Raw genomic sequence first — 9,857 nt, 5'->3', positions numbered from 1 at the left:
AATCTGGCAAAATCATATGATGTTGGTAGTGTAAAATGTAAAACTTCTATGCATGGGGATCAAGTATTTAGTGAATTTACTTAATCTGTGGCAAATCCAAAATACATCTTACAGTAATATGTAACCTTATAATGGATTGGTGAATACATGTAAGTTACTATGGAATAATTTTTAGGATATAAGTATAAATAAGATAGTGTCTGGATATAGGAAGTGATGATAGCAAAATGATGTTTTTTTAAAAGATTTTATTTATTTATTAGAGAGAGAGTGAGAGCTGAGCAGGAGGAGGGGCAAAAGGAAGGAGACTCCAGGGTTGAGCCGGGAGCCTGACTCCATCTGGGACTCTGGGATCATGACCTGAGCTGAAGGAGGCACTTAACCAACTGAGCCACACAGGTACCCCAAAAGGATGTTTTTATCATCACAACTATGTGAATGGTCTTTGTTTCTGTTGCCTGAGTGGTTTCTGAAAACAGTACAGGGCTTCCAACAAAATTTTGATAAATAACTAATTTTCACATCCAATGTCCTATGTAATAAATGGTGTTTTTATGGAATAAGAAATAAAAGGATGGGATAAATTTTGATTTAGGTAGGAATTCAAGGGATTGGTGGTTTTGTTAGCATCCTAGAGAAAAGAATAGGTATTCCTTTAAAAGTTGTGTAAGTGTAAAGGCAGGAGTGTGTTTGTGTGTGTGTGTGTGTGTGTGTGTGTGTGTGTGCTGGGAATAATGAACATTTCCAAAATCCTGAGCTCTTCTCTCTTTTCATTTTCCTTCAGAATGATATGAGGTAGCTCTTGAAGGATTTGTTCAATATTGCAAACTCATAACAGAGATACCTGAGATTCTGTGAGAAGATTTCATTCTATTTTATTTCATTTACATTTATTTTGATTTTTTAATAAAACTTTTTATTATGTTATGTTAGTCACCATACAGTACATCCCAAGTTTTTGATGTAAAGTTCCATGATTCATTACTTGCGTATTTTTATTTAAATTCCAGTTAGTTAACATACAGTGTAATATTAGTTTCAGGTGTACAATATAGTGATTGAACACTTAAGGTAAAACACTCGGTGCTCATCACAACTATGCAAAGACTGTAAAGTAGAGAGATCATTCGAGGTTAGTCCTCTGGTCGCGCTGATTTGATGCCCATTAGTGAAAAATAAGTTCATTTAAGCAAATAATTTAGGACCTGTTTAGTACTCACAGCTATACTCACAGCTCTGTTAATGTGAGAATGGAAGGGAGTGTGGATAAAAAATAGATGTGTGGGCGTACACTGATAATGCAAAATGAACAGATTAATAGATGGACATAAGGATGAATGATTTGTTGGATATATGCCTGAAAGTATATATAGGTAGGTGGATTCAGTAAAGGTTAATTCCTAAATCTCAGTTACTTTAAATTACAAACATGTATTTCTTACAGAGACTTTTCAACAGGAATTTTTTAGGGGTCCAGGATTCATGGCAGTCACTGATAGGCCAAATACCAGAAAGATTGTGATCGTCTCATATTGCTACCATCACAACATAAGATTTTACAATTTATTGTCATTTGGGGGGAGAACATGGAAAATTGCACAATAGGTTGAGAAATAATTTTTTAGAAGTTTAGAAATCATTCATATACACATCTGTAAACTTAGAGAGATTACAAAGTGTATTTCTTCCATGTCTTCAAAGGGAGAGTAGGAAGAACATATTAAGCAATAATAATATCTACCATATGAGACCACTCTGGCTTCAAATATTGAATTTACTTTCTACTTACACATTAAATTGTGTGCCCTTCTCATTGGGAACAAAGAATAGACTCACCTAGCTAAAAGTCCAGTATTTCTCAGTTGTACACTTTTATCAAGAGGTGATTTGCACTGATTTGTGTGTCAGGTCTCACTTTGCCTACTCTTGATACAGAGACATAGGAACTTCATTTTTTTAAGTATTTATTTTTAGTGTTTTAACGGTTTTATTTATTTGTCAGAGAGAAAGAGCAAGAGAGAGCACAAACGGGGGAACAACTGAGGCAGAGGGAGAAGCAGGCTCCCCCGCTGAGCGAGGAGCCTGATGCAGGACTCCATTCCAGGACTTGGGGATCATGACCTGAGCCAAAGGCAGATACTTAACTGATTGAGCAACCCAGGCATCCTGAGACTTAGAAACTTTATTGATTATCCATTTATTTATTTATTTTTTATTATGTTCTATTAGCCAACATATAGTATGTCATTAGTATGTCATTAGTTCTTGATGTGGTGTTCATCGATTTATTAGTTGCATGTAACACCCAGTGCTCATCACATCACATGCCCTCTTTAATGCTCATAACCCAGTTACCCCATCCCCCAACCTCCTCCGCTCTGTAACCCTGTTTGTTTCCCAGAGCCCAATCCCTCATGGTTTGTCTCCCTCTCTGATTTCTTCCCATTCAGCTTTCCCTCCCTTCCCCTGTGGTTCTCCACACTACTTATGTTCCACATATGAGTGAAACCATATGATCATTGTCTTTCTCTGCTTGACTTATTTCACTTAGCATAATCCCCTCCAGTTCCATCCATGTTCATGGATGCAAATGGAGGTATTCATCAGAATGGAGACATAGGAACTTTAAAAAAGAAGTTATTTGTACCTCACTTCCCCGTGTTCAGTTATGAAGCAAGGACAAGGAAACCATAATAAAAGCTACAAAACTTAAAGTGTACAATGTGAGATACATATACACTGGGAATATATGATATTATATATTGTAATACCTTGACGATGGAAAATGTTTTACTAGGACTTGGGAGATGCTTACTTGTCCTGTGTTCTTCCTGACCCTAACTCAACCTTCTGATGTATTGTTTCATTTGTATTATCCTGCTTAATTAATTTTAAGATAGACAGTGTAGGATATATCCTCCAAGGGAAGTACAGAACTTTTCTATTCATAGAGAGTTGGGGCCTAAAGTTCATTTTAAGTCTTAAACAGTCACACATTCTTTAGTTCCTTGGGCAGTAAAACTCAGTCAAATTATGCCCTGAGTAGCACGTATGTAAGTCTCCTTAATCTCTTACTGGTGGTGATCATAGAATGTTTTGAGTCAGAGGTACCATAAGGAGAATAGCCTGGAAGGATAAAGTCCCATATGGAACAAAGCTACTTTGGGTATCCATTTGATTAGATCCACAGAGTCTTTTCATGAGTGAGAAGTAAATGTTTGTTTCGTTAAGCCAGTGAGATTTTGAAACCACTGTGAATTCAAACTGACTAATATAAATGAATAAATTACATGTAAGAATTGAAGAATTGGTGGATGAATCATGCACAGAATGGAGGGTTGGATTGATGGTTTAAAACTTGGTTATAGCGGTGAATAACAAGAATGTAAGGATGATGGATGAAATTTCTGCATAATGTGAGCTTACATGGATTTAAAAATTAGCGGATGAAGGAATGCAAGATGTGGTATTTTAAAAGTCAGCTGCAAAGGTGGATATAAGGAACTATTGCTTCATATAATTGAGGGTACAACAGAGGATGAATTAATGCAAAATTGGATGACTGAAAGAATGGATGGAAACTAGAATATTAAGTGGATTGCTAGATGCAAGGATCAAGAATTAATGTTTTGAAAAAACATTGGAGGAATGTATGCATTGGTGGACTTAATGTTCAGTGAAGGTACAGTTGGTTCAATACCTTGATGTTAGAATTTGATTGGATTCCAGAATAGATTGTTGGATTCATGCACCATGAATAGGTAAATGGGTGTTTAGATTAATAGCTGGAAATGTGGCTGGCTACGGTAATGATGAATGTAGGGATCAATGCATACATAAATGGTTTGTGTGAGTGTGATAGCATCATTGATGCTTTCAGGGTGGCTTAATAGATATACTGATGCATAGATGGTTTAATTCAAGAAGGAATGGTACAGGAATTTTATTATTGGAAGAATAGGCTAATACAATAAAATCAAATATGTAAAAGTTGAATGAAAAAATGGAGGGACTGTTGAGGGATATAGTCTATTTTGTTATTTACAAAATTAGAAAAATTTAGTGAACACTATCTCAAAGTGTTGTGACAGTAAATTTTTTTAAATGCAAAACAAACAAAAAGAAACCAAAAACCAACTGTAGTGAGATTATGAGAGTAGTTTTCTATGATACTGTTCTATATTTTAATAATTTGAGGACTCTTAAGAGGTTGATCAAAGAGTCAACTTTACCTTCAGTATTTTATGTTGGTCATGGTATATATGACAATTTTCCCATATTTTCCACAGTTTTAACTGAGGTGTTCCCAGCTTAAGAAGTGAGACATTTTAGATGCTTCATTACCTGACATTTCTATATCAATCCAAAATCTTGTACTTGTTTCTCATTTCTGTGGACTTCGTTCTTCAAAAGTACTGGTAAGAATCAGTAACACCAGTGTTCTATTTGTTTATTTTTTGGTCAGTTTGATGTGGAATCAATGTGTAATATTTTAAGATTCCAAATCATACATGAATTCCAAAAAACATAGGATTATCAAATTGTGGAGTGATTGCCAATTAGATGGAATAGAGTAGATTAAAAAAAACTTAAATTTTAATGCAGTGTTGATACATAGATTGTATAGATTTTGACTTACTACTTTTTATATACTCTTACAAAATGTGATGTTATGCAGACAGAGACTATGATCTCTATCAGTACACTCAGTAAATGTTAAATTCATTTAAATATTAAATGTTTTGAGGTACATGCATTAGTGATGGATGGATAAAGGGAGCCAAGGAAGTCAGGGAGGTGGGGAAAAAGTTAAAGGAGGATAAAAAGGCACTGGAAAGAAAAGCCATTAGGAAGTATAATTTGCTGCAAATAATATGGGTCTTAATGATAGCAGGAAATCGAATTTTTTTTCCACATGCATGATTTAGGGTACTGCTAATACCTGTGGGTAGGTAAGGTGGATAGTCAGGAGTTGAGGAATATTCCAGTATTAATGTAAAGAAGTAGATCCTTAACACCCTTTCATTTGATGAATGAATGAAGATTTTTTCCAGATATTTTCAAGCTTCTCTCTCCTTTCCTTCCCGTTTTCCCCTCTTCCCCCTTTCCTCCCTTCCCCATTTCCTCCCTTTCTCCCTCTCTTTCTCTATCCCTTCCTCCCTCCCTTCTTCTCCCTCTTTCTTTCTTTCTTTCTTTCTTTCTTTCTTTCTTTCTTTCTTTCTTTCTTTCTTTCTTTCTTTCTTTCTTTCTCTTTCTTTCTTTTCTTTTCTTTTCCTTCCTTCCTTCCTTCCTTCCTTCCTTCCTTCCTTCCTTCCTTCCTTCCTTTTCTCTTTCATAAGCGTGTTTCATAAGCAAGGATCAAAGAGACTTTTTCTACAGGTAAAGACATTAAGGCATATATTCTGATTTTTAAGAGATCTTTTTTTGGCTCTATTGATGGTTTAGGCTTTTATTTGAGTTATTTGACACCAAATTTCTTTTTCATCAAACCTCTTATAGGGCCTACATGATTATTTTGAAGTTATAGTTTAACCTAGAGTTTTAGTGTTGTCACTTGTATGTAAGCAACACTTAACAATATAGTAGTTTTCCCCTAGTTAGGGCCATAAAAAGCTGCACAATAAGCTTCTGGGAAAGCAGGGAGAATGTGGGTACTGTGATAATGGGTTTTGGTTTTTGGAAAGATTTCTATGAAACACTATGAAATTTATAGAGCACGTTATTAGTATTTCCTTGTACCATTGTCTTTTATTTCTTAACCCTGGAATGGTATATAAATTAACACTAAGAAGTTACATAAGAAATGGTTGTTCAAAAAATACATGTATGGATGGTTAAATGACATGAAATAATTTGGAATATAACATTGGTACTCAAATCACAGTAAATGTGCTGAGGAAGTAAAATTATGGTTTTGTCGTTTTCCTATTATAAATATACCTGGTTTTTATAGATTGGAGATACTTAATATCTGGATCATGGGAATTGTTTTTCATGAATACCAGTAGAATACTTGACTTGAAGATGTTATCCATATGTCCCAATGCATGGCTTTGTGATAACCTGTTGTTTATTTCCATTTGAAATCTATCCCTCTGTACTATCCCAGGTGGCAAACATGCGTACAAAAGGATCATTGATATCTTCTGCGTTGGTACAGTGCACAGCATCACCCAATTGTTGTCATTATTTCCCCTTTTGGAAGCTCATTGCATCTTTATATCTCAAAAGGCAACCGGAATAGAAGTGGTCTGCTTTTTGGCAAGTAATTGCCCAGAATGTTAAGTACTTCTTTGTTCTCTGAATATCTCTTATGTTTTCCTCTATTGTTATTTATTTCATTGATTTTTTTTTCTTTGTGTTTTACTTTAGAAACAGGAGTAAGATTTGTATGTGGTAAATGTAATTAATGCAATCCCATGGACACCTTGGCCACACTACAGATTATAACCAGGCTTTCTCACCAGCTGAGTATCTCTCACATGCCAGTTTGGATGCCATTTGTAAAATACTTTGTTCCTCATTTGAATCATGAGCCCAGTTTTTAGAGAGGTCCCAAGCAAGATCCTCTTACAACAAGATCCTCTTACAACAAGATCCTCCCAAACAAGCAACTAAACCATTTGTAGTTTTCCCCTTTTTATGGAACCTAGTAGGTCTCCCTCTAGAACTGGATCTGAGCCTGACCATAATTGATGTTTTCATTAGTGCCCAAATTTAAGACTCAGATGCTATCACAATTCCAGTTATGTAAGGAAGAGCCAGACTCTTGCACTGACATTTTCAGCCATGGTGATGCCATCCTGTAGAATACACGGTTCTGTCATTTTATTACTATCACTGGAATTGGACCAAAAAATCCAAGCAACAAAGATATTTCACTTTCATTCACATTATCCTGGTTTTCATTTGTTTTCTGTTTAACCTAAATGGGCTTAGGATAGATGACTGTATCTATTGGATGTTTTAATTGACTAGTCTGGAACATAAACTGCACTATCATCAGAGAGCTACTAGGTGAATTATCCAGCCTGTCTCAAAAGATAAGTTTGACCCCTCCTACATTGAATCAGGGCCATAAGGAATGAATGGGTTATTAAAGAATTAAAGCAAAATGTGGTCATTCATATTCCATCTTTCATTCCTACTTCCTAACTGTGTCAAGAGTTACTCAGTTGTGCTAGTAGTCTATAACATTTCTAAACATATATAAGTTTATCTGGAATTTATTTTATAAATATGACGTCATCATGGTTTTGCAACTATATTTTTTCTTCAATATATTGTGGACGTATTTCTAAACCAATAAATGTAGCTTACCTACAACCTTTTCATTGGATGTAAAGTAGGCATCATAATGGGTTTATCCATTTCTTTATCTTTGGGAAATGCAGATTAAATGTTTTTTTTTAATTTTTGCTGCTGCATAAAATGTTTTAATGTATATAATTATATATATAAGCATCTGGGCTTCTATTTCTGTAAGATAGATTTCTACTTGTGGCATTGTTGGATCATCAGTTCTGCATACTTTTGATTTCAGTAGATGTTGTGAAATTGCCAGCACACAGCTGTGGTGTAATGGCAGTGCTAATTTTCATAAAAACTTGTACAGCATATATATTATCAGTCCTTTAAATTTTTAACCAATCTAATAGGTGAAAACCATATTTTTAACTTAAGTCTAATTTAAACAGTAAATGGCCATGGGTAAAAAAAGACCCAAAAGTGATATATTATTTATTTAAGAAAGAAAAAAAAAAGAAGAATACACATTTCCTCCAATCACAAGAGTCATCCTGTTTGTTTAGAGATAGAAACCATTGACCTTTTCTCAGTGCAGTGCTTCTTGGAGGTACATAAACTTTTATTTTTTTAAAAGATTTTATTTATTTATTTGACAGAGAGAGGGGGGGTATGTAGGCAGAGGGGTAGGCAGAGGGAGAGGGAAAAACATGCTCCCCGTTGAGCAGGAGCCCGATGCAGGGCTGTATCCCAGGACCCTGGGATCATGACCTGAGCCGAAGGCAGGCGCTTAACCGACTGAGCCACCCAGGTGTCCTGGTATGTAAACTTCTTTAGCGTACCTTATATCAGTGGGTGTTTTTTTTTTTTTTTAACTTTTTATGTTTGAAACAATTTTAGATTTAGAGTTGGAAGAATCCTATAGAGACCCCCCTGAGACACTCTTACCCAGACTTTTTTTTTATATTGTTTTGTTCCTTTTTTCTTACTTTTCTGCTCTTTATCCTTCATCCCTCCTTCCCTCTTTTTTTCTGTCTCTTCTCTCTCTCCCACACCTTATGTTGTTCTTACTTTTTTTTGAGTATGGTAGAGATATTATGTCAGTGTAACCCAAAATGCCTGAGCATTCACTTTCTGAGAGTCTGCAAATCCTCTTATCTTAACTCTGGTACATTTTTTTAAAATCAGGAAATGTATTATTAGTACCAACATATTATATTCATATATAGTCTATTATTAGATTTCACCAGTTCTAATACTGTTCTTTATGGCAATTTCCTTCATCCTTCAGGACCTGGAAAAAAGATTCTGTATTGTGTTCAAGTGTCATGTTTCTCTAGTCTCATTTAATCTGGAGCAGTTTCTCATTCATTTTTGTCTTTTGATGACACCACTCTTCTTGAAAAAGTATTAGCTAATAGTTTTTTACAAGATCCCTCAAATTTGATTTTTTTTATGTTTCCTCTTAAATAGGTTTAGGTTATGCAATTTTGGCAAGAATATTTCATAACTTATGTCTGTCTACCTCAGTGATTCACAATAGGTGGAAAATGATATTACTTTATCCTATTATTAATGACATTAATTTTGATCACTTGGTTCAGTTGATGTCCATTAGATTTATCTACTTTAAAGTTAACATTCCTTGGTAATTAGTAAATATTCTGTAGGGGAATCATTTGAAACTATGCAAATTTCCTATTTATCATCAAACTTTTACTCTAGTAGTTTTAGCAGTTACAAGTGATTCTTAGTCAAAATCATTGGTGTTTTTTCAAAATCTCTGTTATTGGTTATGCATATTAGCTGGTATTCTTGTAGAAGGAATTTGTGCATAATGACTTGTGAGAAATGTTCGACAAAGTGTTTATTGAAAATAATTGGCGAAAAAATGAGATGGTGATCCACAGGACAAAGCAGAGTTAATTAAAGGGTTTAGTGAAGTTTGTGTCTAAACTATGGAGTGAAATGCAGGTGGCAGGTAGAAATTTTTTAGAGGTGGTTGATGAAATGCATTCACATGGCAGAGGGAGAAGAACATGTTTTTTTTTTTTAAATTTTTTGGTTGTTTTTTAAAGATTTTATTTATTCATTTGACAGAGAGCATAAGCAGGGGGAGTGGCAGACAGAGGGAGAGGGAGAAGCAGGCTCCCTTCAGAGCAGGGGGAGCCTGATATGGGGCTTGAGCCCAGGAACCCGGGATCATGACCAGAGCTGAAGGCAGATGCTTAACCAACTGAGTCCCGCAGGTGCCCAAGAAGAGCATGTTTTTAGCAATAAGTTCCAGCAAGGGATTGTGATGGTGCCCTCATTATTGGAAAGGTGTTTAACAGTGGTTTTTTTTGTTGGCTTCGTTTTTTGTTTTTTTTTTTTAAACTGACTGTGAGGCATGGCAGTGGGGTCCAGGTTCAGATGCACCTGATATTCTATGTAGATGGTAAATCAACAGTTTTCTTCTTCTTGTTCATCATTGCCTTGTTAGGTTTCCATAACCCTTTACAGAGTCTGAGATTGATATTGAAGGAACTTTATTTGAGGTGTATCTGAGGATGAACACTCAGCTTTCTGAGCTTTTATTCATGTTTTAACTTTCACTGTTTCCCCAGCCCTCT

The 9,857-nt window shown here is 35.2% G+C and overlaps 1 long non-coding RNA gene across 1 annotated transcript; it reads left to right on the top strand.

The window, feature by feature from the left end:
* Nucleotides 1-337: 337 nt before the first annotated feature.
* LOC121105509 lies at nucleotides 338-7,818 on the top strand. Its single transcript, XR_005838028.1, has 3 exons — nucleotides 338-399; nucleotides 4,290-4,418; nucleotides 6,110-7,818. It is a non-coding gene; the product is annotated as an uncharacterized LOC121105509 (long non-coding RNA).
* The last annotated feature ends 2,039 nt before the right edge of the window (nucleotides 7,819-9,857 follow it).

Source organism: Ursus maritimus, unplaced genomic scaffold, assembly GCF_017311325.1.
Source record: "Ursus maritimus isolate PB19 unplaced genomic scaffold, ASM1731132v1 scaffold_27, whole genome shotgun sequence".
NCBI classification, from domain to species: domain Eukaryota; kingdom Metazoa; phylum Chordata; class Mammalia; order Carnivora; family Ursidae; genus Ursus; species Ursus maritimus.
Note: the sequence above shows the minus strand (reverse complement) of the source record. Positions and strands in the feature narration are given on the sequence as shown.